This window comes from Euprymna scolopes, chromosome 27 (genome assembly GCF_053919585.1).
Source record: "Euprymna scolopes isolate OS-2025 chromosome 27, ASM5391958v1, whole genome shotgun sequence".
NCBI classification, from domain to species: Eukaryota; Metazoa; Mollusca; class Cephalopoda; order Sepiida; family Sepiolidae; genus Euprymna; species Euprymna scolopes.
In genome coordinates this window covers 84,734,436-84,747,357 of record NC_136508.1, presented here as the reverse complement: position 1 = coordinate 84,747,357, position 12,922 = coordinate 84,734,436, and positions in this window count along the sequence as shown.

Below are 12,922 nucleotides of genomic sequence, written 5' to 3'. Positions count from 1 at the left end.
TGTGTTATTTTTCTGAAAACCATTTTAATATAGTAAAAATCAGAAGGCATCAAGTCCAGTGATTGTTCAGGGCGTTGTAACGAGCTATCCCACCCAATCCAACGCTCAAGTAAAACAAAAACAAAATGGCATAATACAAGATGGTGTAAAACAAGATGGCGTAAAACAAAATGGGGGAATAAAAATGATGCACTAATAAAGTATAGTAATTCTTTATTTTTATTTCTAAAGTAATGTACAAGTGTTGATATCATCAAAAGCACAGCTTTGATATTATTAATTTTTTCATGATGTCTTTTTGAAGATCCTGTAGTTTGGGAGTAAATTGTATTTTGTCAAATATTTGTTTTTACTTATGATTAACAAGATTTCATCTTAGTTTCATGCCCCAGCTTTGTTAATCATATAAATTTCATTTTTGATATATATATATATATATATATATATATATATATATTATTTTTAAAACAGTAATCTACGTACACAGCGCGTATATATATGTATATATATATATATATATATATATATATATATATATATACTAGCTGTGCCCTGCCACGCGTTGCTGTGGCTCAATTTGGTGTAATGGAAAAATCTAATCGGAGAAAATGCATGTTTCTTATATTGTTAGTACAGCAAGTCACTCCAAAAGTGTAAAAACAAATACAAAAATGGAAAAAAACGGTACTATTACAGAATCTGACCAGGATCCTTAGGAGTTTCCATCAATCATAGCTTGGGCTCGACCAGCAGTCAATAGATTGAGCCGAACGTTGCTAAAATGTTGGAATGGTTAATCGATTTTTTTGTGTGTGTTTTTTTTGCAATCAAAAATCTTACTTTTCAATTAATATTTGGGTGAGGGGGTGTACTGTACACAGAATCGAAAAGTTGTCCAAAAACAAATAAATGTAAGCAAAGGTAAGTTAAGTTACGTTTCTACATAACTGGATAATTTGTTTGTTTTTTATTTAATGTAAAATGTTTAATCAGCTCGGAAAGCACACAGTGTTTATCAATGTATTTGAAAAAGACAAATGGTCGTGGACTCTGTTGAATATGTTAAGTTTGGGAAAATAAGTAAATAAAAACTAAAAACTATACATAACAGTGTAAGAAACCCACCGAATATATGTGACCATGACATAAGCTGTCATATTTGGTGGATTTCTGACAGTATATTGTATAGTTTATTGGTTTTAACTCATTTTCCAAAACAACGGAATCAACAGTGTCCGCCACCATTTGTATTTTTCAAATACACTGATAAACACTTGTTTTCGAGTCGACTAAACGTTACATTAAATCAAACGGGTTTGTATTACTAAACACAGATCCGAAAAAGTTGTCGAAAAATAAATATATAACAAATGTTCTCTAAGGCAAGATAAATTACTTTTCTACCTAACTGGATAAGAAAAGTAACTGATTTTGCCATTGATAATATTTGTTATACATTTGTTTTTTGGGAACTTTTTCGAATCTATGTGTACAGTAATACAAACCAAAAATATATATATATATATCCAGTTAGGTAGAAAACTAATTTATCCTGCCTTTGAGGTCAACTTACAAAATTCATTTTAAAATTACTACTTTTAAACATTATCGACGATGCTGAATAAGAAAATCTTATTTACAGTTTGCAGAGGAAAGTAGTTTTCGAGATATAAAGACCTGTGCTATGCACTATAATTCACTGGCGGCTATGAATAAACACCCCCAATCTCCCAATAAGAACAGCTTTCAGAATGAATAACGCCTACCCACCCATGTTAAAAATTGTGGAGGTGGACCTAAGTAAAAAGTTACCTTTTTCTTTTTTTAAATAAATTGTTAGTTTAAAGCACAACGCTATTGTGTACAACGGTTTTAATAAAGGAAAAGCATTCATATTTTCTTATATAAAAACAACTCTGAAAAAAGAAGCGTACTTTCAAGTTTGTTAGAAAAAGTTTTATCGAAAATAAACCATTTTTACTTATGCTTTATTTCTTAAATATAACAATTCCTTTTTTACGCTTTTAACGAACGTAAATTTAATTGTGTCTGTTTCGTTTTTTGGGTTTTTTTTTTTGGTATTTTGTTACATTAGGTTACCCTCCACGATTTGTTTTGAAATTACTACTCTTATAGGTTTTCGACGATGCTGAATAAGAAATGCATATTTACAATTTGCAGAGGAAAGTAGTTTTCGAGATATAAAGACCTGTGCTATGCACTATAATTCACTGGCGGGCATGAATAAACACCCCAACCTCTCAATATATAGAACGGCTTTTGGAATGAAAACCGACAATCTCCTCATGTTAAGAACAGCTTTAGGAATAAACACCCTCAATATTCCCATGTCAAGAATGGCTTTCAGAATAAACACCCCTAACCTCTCCATGTAAAAAACGGCTTTTGGAATAAATACCACCATCCTCCCCATGTTAAGAACGGCTTGCAGAATAAACAACTCTTACCCACCCATGTTAAAAATTGTGGACGTGGAGCTAAAGTAATTTTTTTAAAAATAAATTGTTAGTTTAAAGCACAACGCTACCACGGTTTTAATAAAGGAAAAGCATTCATATTTTCTTATATAAAAACAACTCGGGGAAATGGCAGCATTGGAGTTTAGGTGGAGATTAACCTCGAACCCAAAACAACTCAAACCAAAAACGAAAGGGACACATTATATCGATTCACCGGTTTTTATCTATAGAAACTGACCACTATCGTTCAGTTTACAAATAAGTTGAACTTAATTTCCAAAATTAAACAATATATATAATATATAATATTATAGAATTTTTTTTCTTTTATTGTTAGCAATATTCTAAATTTCTTTTAATATTGACCGACTTTAATATTAGTTTTTTTCTTTATCGCTAAAAGGCATTAATATTAATTTTAATTCATTTTTAGTGATATTTGTTTACTCCGTTGACGTTGCGCAAAAAAACGCTGGTAATGAAAAAAAAACAATATAAACAGATTTTTTTAAAAATAAAAACGAAACAATTTTTATTTACATTGTAAACATATCGAAATAGAACTTTTGATAATTTAAAAAATTTGAAACGATACGAACAGAATTGTTATGGTACTTTTGGTGTTGGGTGTTTTTCACCCTTACCAAAATTCCAAGAACAATTCTGTTCGTATTGTTAACATTTTTTTTTAAATAATCAAAGGTTCTATTTCTATATGTTTACAATGTAAATAAAATTGTTTCGTTTTTTATTTTAAAAAAATCTGTATATATTGTTTTTTTTTTTTTTTTTTCATTTCCAGTATTTTTTTGCGCGACGTCAACGGAGTGAAGGGTTAAAAAAATAAGGAAAATTGTAACGTCAACATTTGATACACACGTGATAGAATTAATATGGCGAAAAGGGAAAAAAGGTTTCCCCTTATAATAAAATGCATCCGTGAACAATATGTGTTTTTGTAAAAAAAAAAAAAATGAAATTGTTAGGTGAAAGTACAGAATAGTTCCAAAACGCCTTCCACCAAACTGTTCGTATTGTTTGATTTTTTTTAATTATCAAAAGTTCTATTTCTATATGTTTGCAATGTAAATAAAAATTGTTTCGTTTTTTATTTTAAAAAAAATCTGTTTATATTGTTTTTATTTTTTATTTTTACGCGACGTCAACGGAGTAAACAAATATCACTAAAATTGAATTAAAATTAATATTAATGCCTTCTAGCGATAAAGAAAAAGACTAACATTAAAATATGTCAATATTAAAAAAAATTAGAATATTGTTTACAATAAAAGAAAAAAAGCTGTTTATATTCTTTAATTTGGAAAAATAAGTTCAGCGTATTTGTAAACTGAGCGATATGGTCACTGTTTCCATGGATAAAAACCGGTGAATCGATATAATGTGTCCCTTTCGTTTTTGGTTTGAGTTGTTTTGAGTTCGAGGTTAATCGCCAACTAAACTCCAATCCTGCCAAAAAAAGCTTTTTTTGTTTATACGCACGTGTAGTCAGAATCGTTATTTTTTGTCATTTCCAAATGGTATAATTTTATCATAAGGACCGCCACAATGAATTTAAATTAAAAAAAGGGGGGGAATGTTTTTATACTTATCGATTAAACATATAATGAAATATTGCAATTCGGAAGTCATCAATTCATGGACCGTTCATTTCTAACGGAAATAAAATGGCGAAAATACTTCCGCATTACGAAAAGTAGTTTTATTTTATTTAATATTAATTTCTGTGTTACTATTTTAATGATTTTTTTAAGTGTGTTATAGTCAGAATCGTTATTTTTCGTCATCCGACGAATAAAAGTCTTTTTTTTTAATAAGGTAATATTTACTTTTTAATATTTAAACACACAGTTAGATGATGAAGATTCACTGCCATAAAATTTCACAGAAAACGGGATTGTAAATTTCTAGTTTATCGATTTTGAATAAATCAGACGTTCCATTTATATATATATATATATATATATATATATATATATTAGATTTGTTGTCGTTGTTTTTTAACGATAAATACGGTTAAATAGTGGCCTCCCCTCGAATCTCATTTTTTATTTACATAGAAAGTCGCCCATAATTTATCTGGACGTACGTATATAACATTTTTATTTATTTTTATTATTTTTAAAACAGTAATCTACGTACACGCGTGTTTCAAGGTAAAAAAAAAAAAAAACTTACCTGCCACTCTAAATCCTAGATCTGTTTCTTGTAAATTAATAACTCCTATCCCTTGAAGGCTAACAATCTGCTCCTTTCCACCAAACCGCCACTTAACTCCTACATTTCACTCCGTTTTGTACTGGAATCTTTAACATCCAGCCCCTGACTCTCACATGCTAACTGCTTAGTCATCACTAAACATCTATACAATTCTACCCTCTAGACATGCATTGGAGTTCATTCCTATTCCAGTTGGGATTAAACAGCTAAAGTATGTACTCGGAAGCAAAGCACACCGCACTGCATTACACAACTGTCCCCTCTTAGATATCTTTGCAACGCTAATACGAAACTGAACCACTGCTCTTTGCTATGCTAAATGTCCATAACTTTTACTTGAAAGCTGAAAACATCTTCTCTCAATAATAGAAACTCACCTTGTACCTCCAACTTTATTCACACCTACTAAAACCAGCCCATATATCTATTTATCAAATTACACATGACTCAAAACTTACTGTTTTACCCGTACTATATTGCACTCGCATCGCATGCCCTGATATCATCTAAAATATAGTTTTGGCACAACTCGTAGTTCAATTCTTAACTCCTACTCACACTTTAATATTATACTAGACCCAAGCTCACATGGATAAAAAAAAAATAAAAAAATAAAAATAAATAAAAAAGGAAAAAAAAATGAGAAAGAAATATATAAACAAAAATGAAAGCCTCTAACCACACTATCTCCTAACAAGCCTCCTTACAATCATAGTTGTTTACACTGCATGAGCTCTACTCAACCCCTTTATCCAGTAACAATGAAATAACAATATCCCTAATCTACTTTGAAGAGTGTAACTATTTAGCAGATATAACCTCTACAAACTAACCCAATAACATTATCTAACCACGCGGGGTCGCAGAAATACCTGGATTAGAACCCAGGCGCGGAGCAAACCCTCTCAGTGGTGACGGACCCAGTAGATCTTTCCAGATCATCCGTCTAGGAGAAGGAAAACTCTGAAACTAAACCAAAGAGGAGGGAGGCCTCTTCAGTCTTGGATGACAGCCTTCCTAGAGCTGGTGACTCAAACAAATTACCGGTTTGCAATACCTAAATTGCTTAAGGAGTAGATAGGTCCTGCCTATCGCCCGGCTTCCATACTCCTTCTTTGCCTATTAGTCAGGCGCAGAGATACTATCAGTGATTCGACAGAAACACCCATTGGTAGATCTTGTTTCTTGTCTAGGGCAATGAACGCCGTTTCCCCACTCCCGACACACCCCACCCCTAAAGCTGGGCATTTGAGAATGCTTGAGTACCACATATGCCTGAGCAATTAGATTGGGTTGACCTTCCTCTGATGGGTTGAGGGTACCGGATTGACAGTTACTAGCTGCTGTTTCCGACTGGTAGTACAGGAGCCCTAACTCTTTGGTAGCGCTTAGAGCGGCTGCTCCATCAACAGTTGAATAATATCGGGATGTTTGCAGTGCCATGGCGCGCATGGAAAGGGACCCTGCACTCATCCCCGGTGGGCTTTCCTGAGGCCACAGTCCTAGTTGATGGAGGGTCAGCTGATGGTCTACTTGTGATGCATGTGTGATATTCTGCATAACCTCCTGTTCGGCTTCCCCTAACCCAACTGAAACTCGTTAAAAAACATGATGACAGTACAATCTAAAAATAAGCTTAAACCAGGCTTAGGGTCAAACAAATCCAACTTGCCTCCTCCCTTGAGGCTTGCATTCACAAATATCCGTGGGCTTAGAACTAATTTAGCTGATGTTGAAGCATTTCTCCTAACAAATACCCCGGATATCTTAGCACTAAGTGAGACTAACCTACACTCCTCCATCCCCTCTAACTACTTTAACATGCCTGGATATCTCCCACTCTGCCGTAAGGAGTCTGACAGACATATGCACGGACTTGGAGTTTACATTCGTAATACCCTTCCCCTGACTAGAGAAACAAACCTAGAAACGGATGATCAAGCCTTTATGTGCTTTAGACTAATCATGCAACACAACATTAGCTACTTTTACTTTCTCTACCGCTCTCCTTCGACCCAAGACTGCACCATAATAAACAAAGTATCTGATAGCATAGACACAGCACTCTCTTTCGACACTAGCGCCCAAGTACATGTATTTGGTGACTTTAATGTCCATCACAAAAACTGGCTTGGATTCTCTACTTATACAGATGCAGCAGGCAGCGCAACTCATAGCTTCTCTGTATCTCACTCCCTATCGCAAATTGTTACTTTTCCAACCCGCTTCCCTGATCAGGAAGAACAACACGCATCACTATTAGATCTGTTTTTGACCACGATTCCTGATGATTGTGTAACGAAAGCCGACAGTCCACTTGGGAACGCTGATCATGCGGTAATAATGGTTGAAATCGCCCTAAACTCTAGACCCAAAACTGAAGAGCCAGTGCTCAAAACAACGAGATATTATAAAAAGGCTGACTGGGAAGCTATCAGAGATCTTATCAGAGACGCCCCATGGGGAAATATTTTTTCTCTTCCTGCTGAACAGTGTGCAACTGAGACCACTGAATGGTTCAAAACTGCAATCGAAGCGCATGTTCCCATGCGAAAATTCTATAGCAAGCCCCACTCTCCCCAATGGTTTACTTCGACTTGCGCAACTGCCATTGCTCAAAGGCAGCATGCATTCCGAAGGTTTAACCGACATAAGTCCAGTTCAAACAGACAAAAGTACATAGAAGCTAGAAGTAACGTTAAAAAAGAAATAGCGACAGCTAAGAGGGAATCTACGGAAACCACTAAAAAACGCATCGAAGCACAAAAATTAGGAACTCGTGACTTCTGGAAAATCTACAACAGTGTAGTAAATAATGGGCAATCAACGATTCCCCCACTAACCAACAATCACGAGGTTCTTTGCTCAGCAACCGAGAAGGCTAACATGCTTGCCAGTCGGTTTGCCTCCAACTCTACACTGGACCCTTTAAACCACCCCCTACCTGACTTTCCTATGCGGACAGACGCCAAGCTAGACGATCTGGAAATCACCCCTGCTCAGGTGCATGCTATCATAAAAAACCTTGACACTTCCAAAGCATGTGGACCCGACCTCATCCCAGCTGTGCTATTAAAAAAGTGCTCAGCCGAAGTAGCTCCAGTTCTCTCCAAACTCTACAACAAATGCCTTAATGAATCTTGCTTTCCGAGCTGCTGGAAAACTGCTTCTGTGGTACCAGTATTCAAGAATTCTGGCGAAAGAACTGACCCATTAAATTATCGCCCTATTAGCCTCCTCCCACTTTTTGCCAAAATATTTGAGACCTTAATTAACCATGCTCTAGTCGAGCACCTTACAGATGCTAAACTTCTGACCGACCATCTATATGGATTTAGACAAGCCCGTTCCACGGCAGACATCCTCACTGTAATCTCTGAACGCATATACCATTCACTGGACAAAGCGGGTGAGGGCAGAGCGGTAGCTCTAGATATATCTAAGGCTTTTGACAGGGTATGGCATGAGGGTCTCCTCCGGAAGATTAGATCTTACGGTATCACTGGTAGAATACTTAACATAATTAAATCCTTCTTAGATAAGAGAAAAATCCAGGTTGTCCTCGACGGTCGTACGTCTAAACAATATAATATAAATGCCGGAGTGCCCCAGGGATCTATCCTAGGTCCTCTGCTGTTCCTGATATTCATAAATGACCTCCCCGATAAAATTGCCTCTGAGATGGGTATATATGCTGATGACACCACACGCTATAGCAGGCACGACAGGAAAACAAATGAACATATATCTAAAGTAATGGCAGAAACACTAGAGGATGACCTCAAATCAGTAGTGGAATGGGGACAAAAATGGATGGTAACGTTCAATGCCACCAAGACAAAACTGGTTTCATTCAATAATTACAAGAAACCTTCTCTACCACCTATAGCAATGGCCAACAACTCTTTAGCTGAGAGTACGTCTTTCAAGCTCCTTGGCCTAACGTTCACAGGAAACATGAGCTGGAACAATTACATCGAGGGCATTGCCAGGGCCGCTGCGAGGAAGGTGGGCTCTCTCTACCGTGCTAGAAAACTTCTAACACCCGAAAGTATCCTGTACCTCTATAAGGCCACTATTCGCCCATGTATGGAGTATTGCTGTCATATTTGGGCCGGTGCATCGGCTACTAGTCTCTCTCTCCTTGACAGGGTTCAAAAGAGAGTCGCAAATCTGATAGGCCCTAAACTGGCATCAAAACTTCAGCCTCTGTCCCATCGTCGAAACGTTGCATCCCTCTGCCTGTTCTACAAGTATTATAATGGTGAATGCTCTGAAGAACTGCAAGCACTTGTGCCCCCACGACGTGAACACCCTCGACAGACCCGACAAGCTGCAAAATCCCACCCCCACACTGTAGAGATCCCTAGATGTAAAAGATCTTTCTACTCCAGTAGTTTCTTCCCCAGAACTGCTAGACTTTGGAATTCCATTCCAGGTCACTGCTTCCCCAACTGTACTGACATGCATAAGTTCAAGTGCAACGTGAACCAACATCTCGCTGCCCTAATCCCTACATAGTGTCCCAGTAGATGTTTCCCCTGATAGTAGCCCCCTACACCAAAGTGGCAATGTGCCTTGTTTGGGGTGAAAATGTAATAAAAAAAAAAACTACCTCTCATCAGCGTAGCTTGACTGTTTCTAAGACCATATATATATATATATATATATATATATATATATATATATATATAATAGGACAACAAAAGTATGAAATGAAGACACAAAACTATATATTGGTAGATATAAAATGGATCATTTATTGAATAATGGAATACAGGAAAAATTTGGGGGATAAAAAGGACTCTTTATTCCAGTGTATTTCGAAGCCTAACGCTTCTCGTCAGAAGAGTAGAGAAGGTGCTAGGTAGTATGGGGGAGATGCGGCGTCTAGCGTAAGATTCGTTAGGGATGAAAAAGATTAAGAGGAATTAAAGAGTGTTGGGAGAAGCTTTAATGAATTCTAAATAAATAACGAGAGGCTTATTATATATATATATATATAAGTATATATATGGTCTTTAACATAGTATTGAGATTAAGGGGTATATGTATTATGGTTGAATAGGGGGTGTATTGTTGCTGTGTGGTAATTTATTTTAACGGTTTATGGGGTGTCTATTTTCTATAGAGTGGGTAATTTTTTAAATAAATTAGATGTAAAATTAAATATGAACAAAAAAATTTTTTTTCATATTTAATTTTACATCTAATTTATTTTCAACTTTATTATTACTACTATTATTATAATTGTCATTACTATTATCTTCCATACTATTATAATTACCCTACTATTATTTGATATATTTTTACCACTCTCATAAGTAGCTACGGTTTCTTTACTCCCCCATTTTAACATCAATATGTATACTTAACCATTTACATCAAGTTATACGCACTTATAGTCTTTGCCACCCTAATCTCCGACCGCCCTCTTATGATCATACTCCCTATATAATAAAAGAAGAAACTTATAAATATATTTCCGCATATTACCTTTCAGTTTTACAACCTTACATAACCCCCACCAATTAATCAAAAATTACCCACTCCACAGAAAATAGACACCCCATAAACCGTTTATTTTCATTCTACTATATTACCATTTTAATTCTATTATATTACCATTTTTATTCTATTATATTAACCTTTTCCATTCTATTATATTACCATTTTTATTCTATTATATTACCATTTTCATTCTATTATATTACTATTTATGTTCTATTATATTACCATTTTTGTTCTATTATATTACCATTTTTATTCTATTATATTACTATTTCTGTTCTATTATATTACCATTTTCATTCTATTATATTACTATTTCTATTCTATTATATAACCATTTTAATTCTATAATATTACCATTTTTATTCTATTATATTAACCTTTTTCATTCTATTATATTACTATTTCTGTTCTGTTATATTACCATTTCTATTCTATTATATTACCATTTTTATTCTATTATATTACCATTTTTATTCTATTATATACACCTTTTCCATTCTATTATATTACCATTTGTATTCTATTATATTAACCTTTTTCATTCTATTATATTACTATTTCTGTTCTATTATATTACCATTTCTATTCTATTATATTACCATTTTTATTCTATTATATTACCATTTTTATTCTATTATATTACCATTTTTATTCTATTATATTAACCTTTTTCATTCTATTATATTACACTTTTCATTCTATTATATTACTATTTCTGTTCTATTATATTACAATTTCTATTCTATTATATTACCATTTTTATTCTATTATATTACCATTTTTATTCTATTATATTAACTTTTTCATTCTATTATATTACAATTTTTATTCTATTATATTACCATTTTTATTCTATTATATTAACCTTTTTCATTCTATTATATTACTATTTCTGTTCTATTATATTACCATTTTTATTCTATTATATTACCATTTCTATTCTATTATATTACCATTTTTATTCTATTATATTACCATTTTTATTCTATTATATTAAACTTTTTCATTCTATTATATTACTATTTCTGTTCTATTATGTTACCATTTTTATTCTATTATATTACCATTTTTATTCTATTATATTAACCTTTTTCATTCTATTATATTACTATTTTTATTCTATTATATTACCATTTTTATTCTATTATATTACTATTTCTATTCTATTATATTACCATTTTTATTCTATTATATTACCATTTTTATTCTATTATATTAATCTTTTTCATTCTATTATATTACCATTTGTATTCTATTATATTAACCTATTTCATTCTATTATATTACCATTTTATTCTATTATATTACTATTTCTGTTCTATTATATTACCATTTTCATTCTATTATATTACTATTTCTGTTCTATTATATTACCATTTCTATTCTATTATATTACTATTTCTGTTCTATTATATTACCATTTTTATTCTATTATATTACTATTTCTGTTCTACTATATTACCATTTTTATTCTATTATATTAAACTTTTTCATTCAATTATATTACCATTTTTATTCTATTATATTAACCTTTTTCATTCTATTATATTACCATTTTTATTCTATTATATTACCATTTTCATTCTATTATATTACTATTTCTGTTCTATTATATTACCATTTTTATTCAATTATATTACCATTTTTATTCTATTATATTACCATTTCTATTCTATTATATTACCATTTTTATTCTATTATATTACCATTTTTATTCTATTATATTAACATTTTTCAGTCTATTATATTACCATTTTTATTCTATTATATTAACCTTTTTCATTCTATTATATTACCATTTTTATTCTATTATATTACCATTTTTATTCTATTATATTAACCTTTTTCATTCTATTATATTACCATTTTTATTCTATTATATTACCATTTCTTTTCTATTATATTACCATTTTTTTCTATTATATTACCATTTGTATTCTATTATATTATCACTTTTATTCCATTATATTACCATTTTTATTCTATTATATTATCATTTTTATTCTATTATATTACCATTTTCATTCTATTATATTAACCTTTTTCATTCTATTATATTACTCTTTCTGTTCTATTATATTACCATTTTTATTCTATTATATTACCATTTTTATTCTATTATATTACCATTTTTATTCTCACTTTTATATTATCACTTTTATTCTATTCTATTATATTATATTACCATTTCTATTCTATTATATTACCATTTTCATTCTATTATATTACCATTTCTATTATATTATATTACCATTTTCATTCTATTATATTACCATTTCTATTCTATTATATTACCATTTTTATTCTATTATATTACCATTTCTGTTCTATTATATTACCATTTCTATTCTATTATATTACCATTACCATTACTATTATATTACCATGGTTGCTGGCAGTCCTGAAAACGGCTTTAGTTTCCATACATCTATTACGTTTGAAGCAGTGGAAAAAGTGATTTCTGTGCGCAATGGCAGCAGCACATTCTGGAGAGAACCATGGCTGGCTGTTAGGTTTTTGCTGAAACTTTTTAGAGGGTATGAAATGGTCAATACCTACAATTAACCATTCAGTTAGGTCTAATACTATAGAGGACACATCCTTTTTAAACATGGAATGCAGAGGAAGATCAGATATAAATGTACGGAAGCTATCCCAGTCAGCCTTAGTGTATCGATATACTGTACGAT